Source organism: Cicer arietinum, chromosome 5 (genome assembly GCF_000331145.2).
Source record: "Cicer arietinum cultivar CDC Frontier isolate Library 1 chromosome 5, Cicar.CDCFrontier_v2.0, whole genome shotgun sequence".
Classification (NCBI taxonomy): domain Eukaryota; kingdom Viridiplantae; phylum Streptophyta; class Magnoliopsida; order Fabales; family Fabaceae; genus Cicer; species Cicer arietinum.
Genome location: NC_021164.2, coordinates 2,726,772 through 2,744,761, shown reverse-complemented (window position 1 = coordinate 2,744,761; position 17,990 = coordinate 2,726,772). Strand labels below are relative to the sequence as shown.

At 32.8% G+C, this 17,990-nt stretch overlaps 1 long non-coding RNA gene across 1 annotated transcript; it reads left to right on the top strand.

Moving 5' to 3' along the window:
* The first annotated feature begins 11,045 nt into the window (after positions 1–11,045).
* Positions 11,046–11,487, top strand: LOC113786568 (uncharacterized). Its single transcript, XR_003472813.2, has 3 exons — positions 11,046–11,140; positions 11,220–11,303; positions 11,423–11,487. It is a non-coding gene; the product is annotated as an uncharacterized lncRNA (long non-coding RNA).
* Positions 11,488–17,990: the final 6,503 nt, after the last annotated feature.

Genomic DNA, 17,990 nt, shown 5'->3' with positions numbered 1-17,990 from the left:
ATCGAAGTGCCAATCGATTTGTTTGTATTTGCCTGAAAAGTTCTTACCAGACGTTTAGTTCAATCGATTTCCCAATTGATTGCAACCAAACTTAACATGATTGAAATTCACACAATAGATTGTCCAATCGATTGTGTTTGTCACAGGTGAAGTTATTTTACAAATAGTACTTAAGCAATCGATTTGCCAATCGATTACCCTCAAAACTGGAGTGTCACTGTGACTTGTTCAATCGATTTCCCAATCGATTTGTTTCAATCAGGTTTACTTTGTGAAGTGTACAATCGATTTGTTAATCGATTAGCCTGTAAAACAGGGTGCCACTGACTTGTGCAGTTTTCATTTCTAATTGTGTCAGTCGATTGCCCAATCGATTATACAATCACAAACAGTTATGTTTCCTTACACCCTTGTTATGAAATCGATTTCCCAATCGATTTACTCAGTCAAAATTCAACTTTTGTTGATTTCTTGTGTTCCAATCAATTTGTTTCAAGTGTGTAGGATTGGATTGTTGTTCCTGAAATCTTGCTCAATTAAAATGTTAGATTTATCATATGATGTATGAACATTGTATGTTTGTTAATTATGTCAAAACTAGGATTAAGAGGACTAAAGTCCAACAAACATGACCTCAATCCCATTGACAAATGCATATGCATTAATTGCAGTGGTAGATGGAGTAAAAGTTACGTTCAATGTACCTCCGTCAATGTGGATGGAATATTCCTTGACAACATAATGATCCTTTGAACCCCAAGTAGTCTCAAGAACACTGAAGTTCCTAATCAATGTGTAGGATTGGGATGTCACGCCAAATTGGGCATCTGATATATTAAGACCCGAATAAGAAGCCGGATAAAAATATAACATGAGGAAAATCCAACCAGAAGCCCCCGAAAAACTATAGGTATATGGTGATTCAAAAATCCGTGTCGTCGGGAAGGGAACTTGAGGGACTGCAGGGTTATTAGTTGCAACCTCTGAGATGGTGGATTTTCCAGAACCAAAATTCAAGCCACGATCAGTGGACCATGAACGACCATCAAGATCCAAACTAAGAATAGGGCCACCACAATTTAAGAGTATTTCGTCTATAGGCTTAAAATCTTCAGCTAACACCATAAACACAAACAATGCAGCACAAACAAAGTATACATTTGTGTTCCTCGTCATCACACAAGGTGGTGATGTGAAGTAGGAGTTTATGGTTATGAAGAGGGAAGAAGAAAGTACAACGCGGAGAGATGAAGGAAGAAGAAGTACAGTACTGCGCGGGGAAGAAGGAACACGTAACAAGGTTGCATTCACTGCGTTTAGTATGACGGGGGCTTTTGCTTATGATTATTTTAAAAAATAATTTTAAAATTAAAATATGTTTTGAGTTTATTTTTATTTAATTGAAAAAATTATTTTTTTTATTTAATTTAAAAAATTATTTTTTTTAAATTAAAAAGTAGTTTCTATAAATTTTTTAATTTAATTAACGTAACAATTTATTTTTCCTAAAATTAAAAGAAATATAGATTTTAATTTTTTTTATTTATTTTAAAATTAACATATCATTATTAGTATAATTAAACATTGTTCAATAGCATGAATCTTCTATCTCTCAATTATTAGACATCACCATCTTAAATCATGTTGTTGGAGGTAAAGATATAAATTTATTTAAATATTAGGATAATGGATTTGATAAACATGACTTTTCTTAAAATTGATAATGAATTTATTGAGTTATAAGTTTATGTAAAAAAAATGATTATGTTGTTTTCGTGTTAAGATATTAAATATCAAATAGTTACTTACAATTAAATAAGATGGTGAACAATGTTACTTACAATTAAATATTTGGATAAGTTTATGTCGAAGGTTAAAAGTACTTGCCCAGGCAATAACATCAGCCATATTAAAAGCACTTTGATTAGCGAGGAATATTTTGAATACTCTTTGATTAACTTTGGTTATCACCGTGGTGCCCTCACAAAAGTGAAGTCTCACAAGATAGGCAAACCCATAATCAATTGAGAATGTCCAAGTCAAGTTGTAACTCAAGTTGATATTGGCGTTTGGACCCATCGATCTGGCCGACGAGAAAACAATAGTCGGTGCAATATAAGACGGTGTTCCTGGAGGATACTCAATATTCACTTCTATACCACCATTCACAGCTCCAAATGCAGTTCCTAGTATGAAAGACGCGTCAGCACTCCAAGACCTAAACATGACAGTATCACGAGAACTCGGAATATTACTCCCACCCACATTTAACCTATAAACATTATCAAGTGCAGTTCTGTTGTCAATGGTGAAGACACTTCTAATACCAACAATCACATGGACATCATCATCAATGGAAGGATAAATATTAGGTATCGACATGACCTCAATCCCATTGACAAATGCATATTTATTAAATGCAGTGGTAGATGGAGTGAAAGTTACGTTCAATGTACCTCCATCAATGTGGATGGAATATTCCTTTGACAAATGCATATGCATCAATTGCAGTGGTAGATGGAGTAAAAGTTACGTTCAATGTACCTCCATCAATGTCGATCGAATATTCCTTCACAACATAATGATCCTTTGAACCCAAAGTGGTCTCAAGTACACTGAAGTTCCTAAGCAAGGTGTAGGATTGGGATGTCACGCCAAATCGGGTATCTGATATATTAAGACCCGAATAAAAAGCCGGATAAAAATACAACCTGAGGAAAATCCAACCAGAAGGGACCGGAAAACTATAGGTATATGGTGATTCGAAAATCCGCGCCGTCATGAAGGGAACTTGAGGGACTGCAGGGTCATTAGTTGCAACCTCTAACGTGGTGGATTTTCCAGAACCAAAATTCGAGCCACAATCAGTGGACCATGAACGGCCATCAAGATCCAAACTAAGAATAGGGCCACCACAATTTAAGAGTATTTCGTCTGTGGGCCTAAAATCTTCAGCTAACACCATAAACACAAACAATGCAACACAAACAAAGTATACATTTGTGTTCTTCGTCATCACACAAGGTGGTGGTGTGAAGTAGGAGTTTATGGTCATGATTAGGGAAAAAGATTGTTTTGGAGGAGAGAAGAGGGAAGAAGGAAGTACTAAGAAAAGGGAAGAAGAAAGTACAGCGCGGAGAGATGAAGGAAGAAGAAGTAAAGTACTGCGCGGGGAAGAAGGAACATGTAACAAGGTTGCCTTCACTGGGTTTATTATGACGGGGGATTATGCTTATGATTATTTTAAAAAATAATTTTAAAATTAAAATATATTTTGAGTTTATGTTTATTTAATTTAAAAAATAAATTTTTTTATTTAATTAAAAAAAATAATTTTTTTAAAATTAAAAAGTAGTTTTTATAAATTTTTTAATTTAATTAACGTAACAATTTATTTTTCTAAAATTAAAAGAAATATAGATTTTAATTTTTTTATTTATTTTAAAATTAACATATCATTATTAGTATAATTAAACATTGTTCAATAGCATGGATCTTCTATCTCTCAATTATTAGACATCACCATCTTAAATCATGTTGTTGGAGATAAAAATATAAATTTATTTAAATATTAGGATAATGGATTTGATAAACATGAATTTTCTTAAAATTGATAATGAATTTATTGAGTTATATGTTTATGTAAAAAAATGATTATGTTGTTTTCGTTTTAAGATATTAAAGATCAAATAGTTACTTACAATTAAATAAGATGGCGAACAATGTTACTTACAATTAAATATTAGGATAAGTTTATGTCGAAGGTTTAAAGTACTTGCCCAGGCAATAACATCACCCGTATTAAAAGCACTTTGATTAGCGAGGAATATTTTGAATACGCTTTAATTAACTTTGGTTATCACTGTGGTGCCCTCACAAAAGTGAAGTCTCACAAGATAGGCAACCCCATAATCAATTGAGAATGTCCAAGTCAAGTTGTAACTCAAGTTGATATTGGCGTTTGGACCCATCGATATGGCCGACGAGAAAACAATAGTCGGAGCAATATAAGACGGTGTTCCTGGAGGATACTCAATATTCACTTCTATACCACAATTCACTGCTCCAAATGCAGTTCCTAGTATGAAAGACGTGTCAGCTCTCCAAGACCTAAACATGCCAGTATCACGAGAACCCGAAATATTACTCCCACCCACATTTAACCTATAAACATTCTCAAGTGCAGTTCTGTTATTAATGGTGAAGACACTTCAAATACCAACAATCACATGGACATCATCATCAGTGGAAGTATAAATATTAGGCATCGACATGACCTCAATCCCATTGACAAATGCATATGCATTAATTGCATTGGTAGATGGAGTAAAAGTTACGTTCAATGTACCTCCATCAATGTCGATGGAATATTCCTTTACAACATAATGATCCTTTGAACCCAAAGTGGTCTCAAGAACACTGAAGTTCCTAAGCAAGGTGTAGGATTGGGATGTCACACCAAATGGTATCTGATATATTAAGACCAGAATAAGAAGCCGGATAAAAATACAACCTGAGGAAAATCCAACCAGAAGGGACCGGAAAACTATAGGTATATGGTGATTCGAAAATCCGCGCCGTCATGAAGGGAACTTGAGGGACTGCAGGGTCTTTAGTTGCAACCTCTAACATGGTGGATTTTCCAGAACCAAAATTCGAACCACGATCAGTGGACCAGAACGGCCATCAAGATCCAAACTAAGAATAGGGCCACCTCAATTTAAGAGTATTTTGTCCGTAGGCTTAAAATCTTCAGCTAACACCATAAACACAAACAATGCAACACAAACAAAGTATACATTTGTGTTCCTCGTCATCACACAAGGTGGTGGTGTGAAGTAGGAGTTTATGGTTATGATTAGGGAAAAAGATTGTTTTGGAGGAGAGAAGAGGGAAGAAGGAAGTACTAAGAAAAGGGAAGAAGAAAGTACAACGCGGAGAGATGAAGGAAGAAGAAGTACAGTACTGCGCGGGGAAGAAGGAACACGTAACATGGTTGCCTTCAATGGGTTTATTATAACGGAGGCTTTTGCTTATGATTATTTTAAAAAATAATTTTAAAATTAAAATATGTTTTGAGTTTATTTTTATTTAATTTAATAAATAATTTTTTTAAAATTAAAAAGTAGTTTTCATAAATTTTTTAATTTAATTAACGTAACAATTTATTTTTTCTAAAATTAAAAGAAATATAGATTTTATTTTTTTTTATTTTAAAATTAACATATCATTATTAGTATAATTAAACATTGTTCAATAGCATGGATCATCTATCTCTCAATTATTATACATCACCATCTTAAATCATGTTGTTGGAGATAAAAATATAAATTTATTTAAATATTATGATAATGGATTTGATAAACATGAATTTTCTTAAAATTGATAATGAATTTATTGAGTTATAAGTTTATGTAAAAAAATGATTATGTTGTTTTCGTTTTAAGATATTAAAGATCAAATAGTTACATACAATTAAATAAGATGATGAACAATGTTACTTACAATTAATTATTAGGATAAGTTTATGTGGAAGGTCAAAGTACTCGCCAAGGCAATAACATCAGCCGTATTAAAAGCACTTTGATTAGCGAGGAATATTTTGAATACTGTTTGTTTAACTTTGGTTATCACCGTGGTGCCCTCACAAAAGTGAAGTCTCACAAGATAGGCAAACCCAGAATCAATTGAGAATGTCTAAGTCAACTTGTAACTCAAGTTGATATTGGCGTTTGGACCAATCTATCTGCCCGACGAGAAAAGAATAGTCGGAGCAATATAAGACGGTGTTCCTGGAGGATACTCAATATTCACTTCTATACCATCATTCACAGCTCTAAATGCAGTTCCTAGTATGAAAGACGCGTCAGCACTCCAAGACCTAAACATGCCAGTATCACGAGAACTCGGAATATTACTCTCACCCACATTTAACCTATAAAAATTCTCAAGTGCAGTTCTGTTGTCAATGGTGAAGACACTTCTAATACCAACAATCACATAGACATCATCATCAGTGGAAGTATAAATATTAGGCATCGACATAACTTCAATCCAATTGACAAATGCATATGAATTAATTGCAGTGGTAGATGGAGTAAAAGTTACGTTCAATGTACCTCCATCAATGTGGATGGAATATTCCTTCACAACATAATAATCCTTTGAACCCAAAGTGGTCTCAAGAACACTGAAGTTCCTAAGCAAGGTGTAGGATTGGGATGTCACACCAAATCGGGTATCTGATATATTAAGACCAGAATAAGAAGCCGGATAAAAATACAACCTGAGGAAAATCCAACCAGAAGGGACCGGAAAACTATAGGTATATGGTGATTCAAAAATCTGCGCCGTCATGAAGGGAACCTGAGGGACTGGAGGGTCATTAGTTGCAACCTCTGACATGGTGGATTTTCCAGAACGAAAATTCGAGCCACGATCAGTGGACCATGAACGGCCATCAAGATTCAAACTAAGAAAAGGGCCACCACAATATAAGAGTATTTCGTCCGTAGGCTTAAAATCTTCAGCTAACACCATAAACACAAACAATGCAACACAAACAAAGTATACATTTGTGTTCCTCGTCATCACACAAGGTGGGGGTGTGAAGTAGGAGTTTATGGTTATGATTAGGGAAGAAGATTATTATGAAGGAGAGAAGAGGGAAGAAGGAAGTACTAAGAAGAGGGAAGAAGAAAGTACAACGCGGAGATATGAAGGAAGAAGAAGTACAGTACTCTGCGCGGCCGTAACAAGGTTGCCTTCACTGGGTTTATTATGACTGGGGCTTTTGCTTATGATTATTTTAAAAAATAATTTTAAAATTAAAATATGTTTTGAGTTTATTTTTATTTAAATTAAAAAATAATTTTTTTTATTTAATTCAAAATATAATTTTTTTAAAATTAAAAAGTAGTTTTTATAAATTTTTTAATTTAATTAACGTAACAATTTATTTTTTCTAAAATTAAAAGAAATATAGATTTTAATTTTTTTTTAATTTAAAATTAACAAATCATTATTAGTATAATTAAACATTGTTCAATAGCATGGATCTTCTATCTCTCAATTATTTGACATCACCATCTTAAATGATGATGTTGGAGATAAAAATATAAATTTATTTAAATATTAGGATAATGGATTTGATAAACATGAATTTTCTTAAAATTGATAATGAATTTATTGAATTCTAAGTTTATGTAAAAAAATGATTATGTTGTTTTTGTTTTAAGATATTAAAGATCAAATAGTTACTTACAATAAAATAAGATGGTGAACAATGTTACTTACAATTAAATATTAGGATAAGATTTTGTGGAAGGTTAAAAGTATTTGCCCAGGCAATATCAGCCGTATTAAAAGCACTTTGATTAGCGAGGAATATTTTGAATACTCTTTGATTAACTTTGGTAATCACCGTGGTGCCCTCACAAAAGTGAAGTCTCACAAGATAGGCAAACCCAGAATCAATTGAGAATGTCCAAGTCAAGTTGTAACCCATTTTGATATTGGCGTTTGGACCCATCGATCTGGCCGAGGAGAAAACAATAGTCGGAGCAATATAAGACGATGTTCTTGGAGGATACTCAATATTCACTTCTATAGCACCATTCACAACTCCAAATGCAGTTTGTAGTATGAAAGACGCGTCAGCACTGCAAGACCTAAACATGCCAGTATCACGAGAACCTGGAATATTACTCCCACCCACATTTAACCTATAAATATTCTCAAGTGCAGTTATGTTGTCAATGGTGAAGACACTTCTAATACCAACAATCACATGGACATCATCATCAGTGGAAGTATAAATATTAGGCATCGACATGACCTCAATCCCATTGACAAATGCATATGCATTAATTGCAGTGGTAGATGGAGTAAAAGTTACGTTCAATGTACCTCCATCAATGTGGATGAAATATTCAGTCACAACATAATGATCCTTTGAACCCAAAGTGGTCTCAAGAACATTGAAGTTCCTAAGCAAGGTGTAGGATTGGGATGTCACGCCAAATCGGGCATCTGATATATTAAGACCCGAATAAGAAGCCGGATAAAAATATAACCTGAGGAAAATCCAACCAGAAGACACCAGAAAACTATAGGTATATGGTGATTCGAAAATCCGTGCCGTCATGAAGGGAACTTGAGGGATTGCTGGGTCATTAGTTGCAACCACTGACATGGTGGATTTTCCAGAACCAAAATTCGAGCCACAGTGGACCATGAACGGCCATCAAGATCCAAACTAAGAATAGGGCCACCACAATTTAAGAGTATTTCGTCAGTAGGCTTAAAATCTTCAGCAAACACCATAAACACAAACAATGCAACACAAACAAAGTATACATGTTCCTCGTCATCACACAAGGTGGTGGTGTGAAGTAGGAGTTTATGGTTATGATTAGGGAAGAAGATTGTTATGAAGGAGAGAAGGGGGAAGAAGGAAGTACTAAGAAGAGGGAAGAAGAAAGTACAACGCGGATAGATGATGAAAGAAGAAGTACAGTACTGCGCAGGGAAGAAGGAACACGTAACAAGGTTGCCTTCACTGGGTTTATTATGACGGGGGCTTTTGCTTATGATTATTTTAAAAAATAATTTTAAAATTAAAATATGTTTTGAGTTTATTTTTATTTAATTTAAAAAATAATCTTTTTTATTTAATTCAAAAAATAATTTTTTTAAAATTAAAAAGTAGTTTTTATAAATTTTTTAATTTAATTAACGTAACAATTTATTTTTTCTAAAATTAAAAGAAATATAGATTTTAATTTTTTATTTATTTATTTTAAAATTAACATATCATTATTAATATAATTAAATATTGTTCAATAGCATGGATCTTCTATCTCTCAATTATTAGACATCACCATCTTAAATCATGGTGTTGGAGATAAAAATATAAATTTATTTAAATATTAGGATAATGGATTTGATAAACATGAATTTTCTTAAAATTGATAATGAATTTATTGAGTTCTAAGTTTATGTAAAAAAATGATTATGTTGTTTTCGTTTTAAGATATTAAAGATCAAATAGTTACTTACAATTAAATAAATGATCAAAATTGAAAAAACAAAAGATAAATGATTATATTGTTACTTAAGATTAAATTAAGTGATCAATAAAATATTTTGTTTAAAATAAATTATTTTATCCATCTCAAAATAAGTGTTTCATTTGTAGTTTTTTTATATTTAAAAATATTTATTATTTTATAATACCAATACAATATTTATTACTTTTTTCTACTAATATACTCTTACTTTTTTTTTAATATACTTTTTTTTTTAAATCAACAAAATTAAAGGAGGAAAAGATGGTGGTTTAAACGAAGAGAAAGTGACACAGGTACGGGTTTGTTATGCCACGGGAACAAAAGGAGTTGAAAAAAGAAGCAATTACCAGCCTACTATTTATATAGATTAAATCGTCAAATATTATATAGATTAATAAATAATCCTTGTATTGCCACACATTATAAAAAGAATGCCCACTTTTTAAGTTAGTTTGTATTTAATGTTAATATATTCATTTAATTTGAAGTGTATTATTATTTTAATTTTATTTTGTTTATTTTAAAATTAAGATTTTTAATTGTTTACAACATAATATAGAATCTATTTGAAGTATATATATATATTTGTATTTTTTTTATGAAAATTGTTAGTCGTCTGTTTTTTTACAAAATTTTTAGTCATTTTTCTTACTCTTAGTTGAAGGGGTCACTTGTGGCACCTAATGCGTGCAATTATTTATATATTATTTCTCTCGCTTAAATCTAAAATATTGTTAGATGTGAATTAATTCCTTACGAACTAAATAAATATCAATTGAAAGTTAGTGATATTATTAATTCATTATATCATTTTACAATATATTTTCAAATAAATAAAATAATAAAGTATAGGATTAACTCAAACAATTAATTTATGCAACCTAACATTGACACACAACCCTTAATTAAGAAAGTTTCAAATTTTTTATAATATATTTAACTTTTGAAAAAATTATATTGATATTTTAATTTTGTAAAGTAAATCTCTAAAATTTTATATTTACAACTGGTACTTCAAATAAATAATTCATTTGTCTGTCATATCAGTTTTGTGGATTTAAGATCCAATAAACTTCAAAAATATTAAAACACTCAAATTTATGTCATATTTCTCTAAGATATTTTAGAATTTATTAAAAATTAAAACAACATTTAATTTATTGAAATGAACATTCAAACTCAAAATTTTCATTTTTATTTTCAGATAACATAATGATCCTTTGAACTCAAAGTGGTCTCAAGAACACTGAAGTTAGTTTTTAAAAAACAAAAAAGAAAATACGTGTTAAAATGTAACATTTAGGATGTAAGTTTTAATAAATAAAACAGACAAAATATACTTGTTAAACAATTAATAATAGGCGTACTTCAATAGGTTGAAGTTGTCAGCGTGCAGTGATAGATAAGCTAGAAATGGGAACAACAACAAATTATTTTACGGAGAGTTCTAGGATATATAAAAAAAGTAATTTATTATTTTTAAAATTACATCACCAATAATTGAATAATATGTTATTTATGTATCAAATTTTTTAATTTAATCAATTTTAATAGATACTATAATAATGTATACATAGACAAATTAAAATAGTAACTACATCAATATTTAAATGGAATTAATTTGTTTAAATTTAATAATTAATTACTAAAGTAATAAAAAATTAATTTAATTAATTAATTAATAAAATGATAATTAAAATAATAACTAAACCGTATTTAAATAAAAATTCCATTAATTTTTAAGATAAGGATATTTCTCACATATTTCTCTCTTCTTATACTCCTCTTTTCTGAAATTCTTCTTGGAACCAAACACACACCATGTATTGATTTAATATTTTTTAATTTAATTTTTATCATTCCGTACCTCTTAGGCTGTCATCATCACCCACAGATTTATATTTTTTAATTTAATTTTTATAATTAAATAAAGTATAAGTAAATAACATCAGGTGAACATCAGGGGAACAACACAGCTCAAACTGTGGCCTTGTTATATACAGGGATACTGTTATGACTCAGGCTTTAATGAAGGCAGGTCGACCAATCTTCTTTTCGCTATGTGAATGGTAATTTTTCTATTTTAGCATCTTGTTGTTCTTCTAACTTTAAATACTCCCTTCTAAAAAAACTTTGTTTGTTTGTTAGGGGAGATATGCACCCAGCTTTGTGGGGTGCTAAAGTTGGAAATAGTTGGAGAACTACTAATGACATAAATGATTCATGGGAAAGGTAAAAACCATGCACTCAATTGTTTGTAACTAGTAGTTTTGAAAAGTGAAAAAGGATGGTGTTTACCAATGTTGAACATCCTTAGCATACTAGCTAGTAAAATAACTTGTTTTTTGCAGTAGGATTTCAAGGGCTGACATGAATGAAGTTTATGCTGAGTTTGCAGGACCTGGTGGCTGAAATGGTTAGTAATTTATTAGCATAGTAACATTTTTTTTTTGAAAGATATTAAGTTTGTATTTTGATTGCATGATATAATTTGGCCTGTCTGGATTTACTCATTTGAGCTTATCTATTAGCATAAGCATTTTGTGCATAATTTGTCATTTTGTGGTTTCCTAAACATTGTAACATGTTACTCATATTAACTTTTATCTCTTATTTTCGCAATAGATTCGCTTGGTGTAGAAGGTAAAAAGGTTAGAATGGAAGGTGATCTTGAGGTAATTTTCTTCTGTGACCATAGGGTATATTGTCAAACTTTTGTCCGTAGCGTTCAGCATTTGGAAGTTCTTTTATAAATTCATTGTTGGTTTCTGTGACCATAGGGTATATTGTCAGACTTTTGTCCGTAGCGTTGAAGTTCTTTTATAAATTCATTGTTGGTATATAGTTTAGTCATAATTTATAAAAGTTATACATTTGATTATGTTGCTATACATTTAAGTGACAACTCATTTGCATAGAGATTGCAAAAGCAGTTGAAGAAGATCTTCGAGATTGTCCTAAAATGTTTGAAAGTTTGTTGAGTGATGCAGAGAAAGAATTATATAATGGTTGTACTAAATTCACAAGACTATCAACGATATTAAAGTTGTACAACTTAAAAGCGAGTAATGGATGGTCTGATAAAAGCTTTACAGAATTATTAACACTCATAAAAGATATGTTGCCAGATGATAATGAACTTCCCAGTCGAACCTACGAGGCTAAACGGATTTTGTGTTCTATTGGAATGAGTTACGAAAGGATTCATGCGTGTCCTAACGATTGCATTTTATTTCGAAACGAATATGAACTACTTAAGGCGTGTCCGAAATGCAATGTCTCTCGATATAAGAAGAAAGAATCTACTCCAGCAAAAGTCGTGTGGTATTTTCCTATAATACCAAGATTTAGGCGCATGTATCGCAGTGAAGAAGATTCAAAACACTTGACATGGCATGCAGATGAAAGAATTAGAGATGGAATGTTTCGACACCCTGCAGATTCCCCACAATGGGCAAAAATTGATCACGAGTATCCTGAATTCGGGATAGAGTCAAGAAATCTAAGACTTGCACTTTCTACTGATGGAATGAATCCACATGGTCTTCAAAGCATCTCACATAGCACGTGGCCTGTGATTTTGGTAATATATAACCTACCTCCATGGTTATGTATGAAGCGTAAGTTTATGATGTTGTCTCTGTTAATTTCTGGACCCAAACAACCGGGGAATGATATCGACGTATACTTGACTCCTCTAATCGAAGATTTAAAAAGTATGTGGGAGACAAGTGTGGAAGTTTATGATGGGTATAAGAAAGAATGTTTCAATTTGAGGGCTATGTTGTTCGGCACAATTAATGATTTTCCAGCATATGGTAATTTATCAGGATATAGCATTAAAGGTCAGTGTGCATGTCCTATATGTGAAGAGAGTACAAATTGGATGCGGTTGAAACATTGTAAGAAGAATGTGTTTCTTGGACATCGTAGATTTTTACCTTATAGTCATCAGTATCGTGGGTGGAGAAATGCATTCAATGGAAAATCAGAGGAAGGTAAAGCTCCTTTAGCACCGACTGGATATCAAATACTTGAAAAAGTACAAGGTTTGACCAATAAATTTGGCAAACCTTTTGCGGGAGAGCTGGTGAAAACTGGGTGGAAGAAAAAGTCAATTTTCTTTGAATTGCCATATTGGAAGTCATTGTATGTAAGACATTTCCTCGATGTGATGCATATTGAAAAAAATGTATTTGAAAGTGTTATTGGTACGTTACTCAATGTTCCAGGAAAGTCTAAAGATGGCGTCAATGCAAGATTGGACTTGGTCGATATGGGAATAAGAAATGAACTGGCTCCAGTAAAGAAAGGAAATCGCACATATCTACCTCCAGCCGCTCATACTCTATCTAGAAAGGAAAAAATTGTTTTATGTAAATTTCTACACGAAGTTAAAGTTCCAGAAGGATACTCTTCGAACATTAAAAATTTGGTTTGTATGAAAGACCTCAAGTTAAAAGGTTTGAAGACCCATGATTGTCATATTATAATGGAGCATTTGCTACCAATAGGTATACGTTCCATTTTACCTGAAAAAGTTCGACTAGCCTTAACTAGATTATGTTTCTTCTTCAGGGAAATTTGTAGTAAAGTGATCGACCCTCAGAAATTACCGACATTGCAGAGGGAAATTGTTGTTACTTTGTGTGAGCTTGAAATGTATTTCCCACCATCGTTTTTTGATATAATGGTTCACCTTACTGTTCATCTGGTTAAGGAGACACAACTTTGTGGGCCAGCTTATATGAGATGGATGTATCCGATAGAACGATATATGAAAATATTAAAAGGGTACGTAAAAAGTAGAAGTCGACCAGAAGGTTGTATTGCTGAACGATACATTGTTGAAGAGGCTGCTGAATTTTGTACTGAATATCTGTCCAATGTTGAATCCATAGGGCTTCCCATGTCTCGTCATTCGGGAAGACTATCAGGAGAAGGGATAACTGGAAGGAGACTACTGACTATATCAAGGACAGAATGGGAGCAGGCACAATTGTATGTTCTGCACAATGATGATGAGGTTCAACCGTATGTTACAATACACATTGATCAGTTATCTCGTTTGAACATGAATAGGAATCAAAATTGGATAACTCGAGAGCACAATCGAAGTTTTGTAACATGGTTAAAAAATCACATAATGTCAAAATTTGATATAGACCCCGGATCAATTTCAAATAGATTGAGGTGGCTAGCAAATGGTCCGAGCTTACATGTCTTTTCTTACACTGGTTATGTTATTAACGGCTACACATTTTATACCAAAGAACAAGATGATCAGACCACTATGCAAAATAGTGGAGTCACTCTCGTAGCTGAAGCGATGCATGTCTCAAGTGCAAAAGACAAAAACCCAATATATGCAAATCTATCATATTTTGGGGTTATCGAGCGCATATGGGAGTTAGACTACACAATGTTTCGTGTTCCCATATTTGGTTGCAAGTGGGTCGATAATAATAATGGCGTTCGGATTGATGAGTCAGGATTCTTGCTTGTCGATTTTAATAGGGTGGGATACAAAGACGAGCCTTTTATTTTAGCGTCGCAAGCTCAACAAGTGTTTTATGTCACTGATCCTTCTAATGATAAATGGTCTGTTGTCCTATCGACCAATAAAATAAGTGATGATAACAATAATGATGAAGATGTTGGTAATGATCTTTTATTTGCAACATCACAACAACCACATGAAATTGATTCAACTGATGATGGTTTATATCTTAGAGATGATCATGATGAGGGAATTTGGATTAATCCATCGTTTCGTATTGTAAATGGACAAACAAATGTGAATGTCACCAGGAAAAGAAGAAGGGCATCTTAATGTATATATTTAATTGTTTTATATAAGCTATGCATGTAATCTGAACTGTGTTATTGTAAATATGCATGTAATCTGAATTGAGTGTTTTATACTAAGTTCTGATTAATTTATTTTCTGCTTATATTTAGCTTGATTTGAGTGTTTTATACCAAGTTCATGTAACAATGAGTGTTTTATATTTAGCTTGATTTACATGAACTGAACTGAATATAAATTAGTAATTTACATGAACTGAACTGAACTGAATAGAGAGATTCTCTTTTGCTCAGTGCATATATATATAGATTCTTCAGAAGTTCTCATTTCTAATAATTCATCATCTCCTAAAGTATTGTGATAAAGACAATGATAACAATATTTTTAATCCAATAAACAATGATAAAAAGGTTTTTAATGTCATCCCAACCCAAATAAACCAAACACAAAAATAAAATAAAGAGACATTTTACAACGCTTATATTAAAAAGCGCTGTAAAAGATCCTTTTAAAAATAAAATAATGAGTGTTTTATACCTTTTACAACGCTTTTCACACAAAGCGCTGTAAACGACTCTTTTGAAAATAAGTAAAAAACACATTTTACAGCGCTTATTTGACTCATGGGAATCCAAAAAACATCAGACATTAACCCATTTCTTCAAACACCTTGTACGCATCATGGGAATCCAAAAAACATCAGACATTAACCCATTTCTTCAAACACCTTGTACGCATCATGGGAATCCCCAAAAACACATTGTTAACAAAAACATCAGACACAAACCCATTTTTCGCAACATGGCAATGATCCTGAATACCAATTAAGTTTCGATTTAAGAAGGAAAGAGAATGTAAAGAGATAAAAAGGGTGTTGAGGTGGAGATTGAATTGTGAAAGAGTAAGCTTTGATGTTTGTGAAGAAGATGCATAAAAGGAGAAGAGATTTTGGTGGTGACCAGTTATGTGGGTTTTGCATGCATGTTGAGCTTGTTTAAAAAATAACATAACATAACAAAACACAAAAATGCATGTTGGCCTTTTACAGCGCTTATTGGGAAAAGCGCTGTAAAAGAGCCTTTTAAAATTAACATAAAGAGACATTTTAGAGCGCTTATGTGTAAAAGCGCTGTAAAAGGCTTTAAAAGGCTTTAAAAAACATTCATATAACATAATAACACACGGAGGTCTTTTACAATGCTTATTGGGAAAAGTGCTGTAAAAGAGCCTTTTAAAATTAACATAAAGAGACATTTTAGAGCGCTTATGTGTAAAAGCGCTGTAAAAGGCTTATAAGAAGCGCTGTAAAAGGCTTATAAGAAGCGCTGTAAAAGGCTTATAAGAAGCGCTGTAAAAGGCTTATAAGAAGCGCTGTAAAAGGCTTATAAGAAGCGCTGTAAAAGGCTTATAAGAAGCGCTGTAAAAGGCTTATAAGAAGCGCTGTAAAAGGCTTATAAGAAGCGCTGTAAAAGGCTTATAAGAAGCGCTGTAAAAGGCTTATAAGAAGCGCTGTAAAAGGCTTATAAGAAGCGCTGTAAAAGGCTTATAAGAAGCGCTGTAAAAGGCTTATAAGAAGCGCTGTAAAAGGCTTATAAGAAGCGCTGTAAAAGGCTTATAAGAAGCGCTGTAAAAGGCTTATAAGAAGCGCTGTAAAAGGCTTATAAGAAGCGCTGTAAAAGGCTTATAAGAAGCGCTGTAAAAGGCTTATAAGAAGCGCTGTAAAAGGCTTATAAGAAGCGCTGTAAAAGGCTTATAAGAAGCGCTGTAAAAGGCTTATAAGAAGCGCTGTAAAAGGCTTATAAGAAGCGCTGTAAAAGGCTTATAAGAAGCGCTGTAAAAGGCTTATAAGAAGCGCTGTAAAAGGCTTATAAGAAGCGCTGTAAAAGGCTTATAAGAAGCGCTGTAAAAGGCTTATAAGAAGCGCTGTAAAAGGCTTATAAGAAGCGCTGTAAAAGGCTTATAAGAAGCGCTGTAAAAGGCTTATAAGAAGCGCTGTAAAAGGCTTATAAGAAGCGCTGTAAAAGGCTTATAAGAAGCGCTGTAAAAGGCTTATAAGAAGCGCTGTAAAAGGCTTATAAGAAGCGCTGTAAAAGGCTTATAAGAAGCGCTGTAAAAGGCTTATAAGAAGCGCTGTAAAAGGCTTATAAGAAGCGCTGTAAAAGGCTTATAAGAAGCGCTGTAAAAGGCTTATAAGAAGCGCTGTAAAAGGCTTATAAGAAGCGCTGTAAAAGGCTTATAAGAAGCGCTGTAAAAGGCTTATAAGAAGCGCTGTAAAAGGCTTATAAGAAGCGCTGTAAAAGGCTTATAAGAAGCGCTGTAAAAGGCTTATAAGAAGCGCTGTAAAAGGCTTATAAGAAGCGCTGTAAAAGGCTTATAAGAAGCGCTGTAAAAGGCTTATAAGAAGCGCTGTAAAAGGCTTATAAGAAGCGCTGTAAAAGGCTTATAAGAAGCGCTGTAAAAGGCTTATAAGAAGCGCTGTAAAAGGCTTATAAGAAGCGCTGTAAAAGGCTTATAAGAAGCGCTGTAAAAGGCTTATAAGAAGCGCTGTAAAAGGCTTATAAGAAGCGCTGTAAAAGGCTTATAAGAAGCGCTGTAAAAGGCTTATAAGAAGCGCTGTAAAAGGCTTATAAGAAGCGCTGTAAAAGGCTTATAAGAAGCGCTGTAAAAGGCTTATAAGAAGCGCTGTAAAAGGCTTATAAGAAGCGCTGTAAAAGGCTTATAAGAAGCGCTGTAAAAGGCTTATAAGAAGCGCTGTAAAAGGCTTATAAGAAGCGCTGTAAAAGGCTTATAAGAAGCGCTGTAAAAGGCTTATAAGAAGCGCTGTAAAAGGCTTATAAGAAGCGCTGTAAAAGGCTTATAAGAAGCGCTGTAAAAGGCTTATAAGAAGCGCTGTAAAAGGCTTATAAGAAGCGCTGTAAAAGGCTTATAAGAAGCGCTGTAAAAGGCTTATAAGAAGCGCTGTAAAAGGCTTATAAGAAGCGCTGTAAAAGGCTTATAAGAAGCGCTGTAAAAGGCTTATAAGAAGCGCTGTAAAAGGCTTATAAGAAGCGCTGTAAAAGGCTTATAAGAAGCGCTGTAAAAGGCTTATAAGAAGCGCTGTAAAAGGCTTA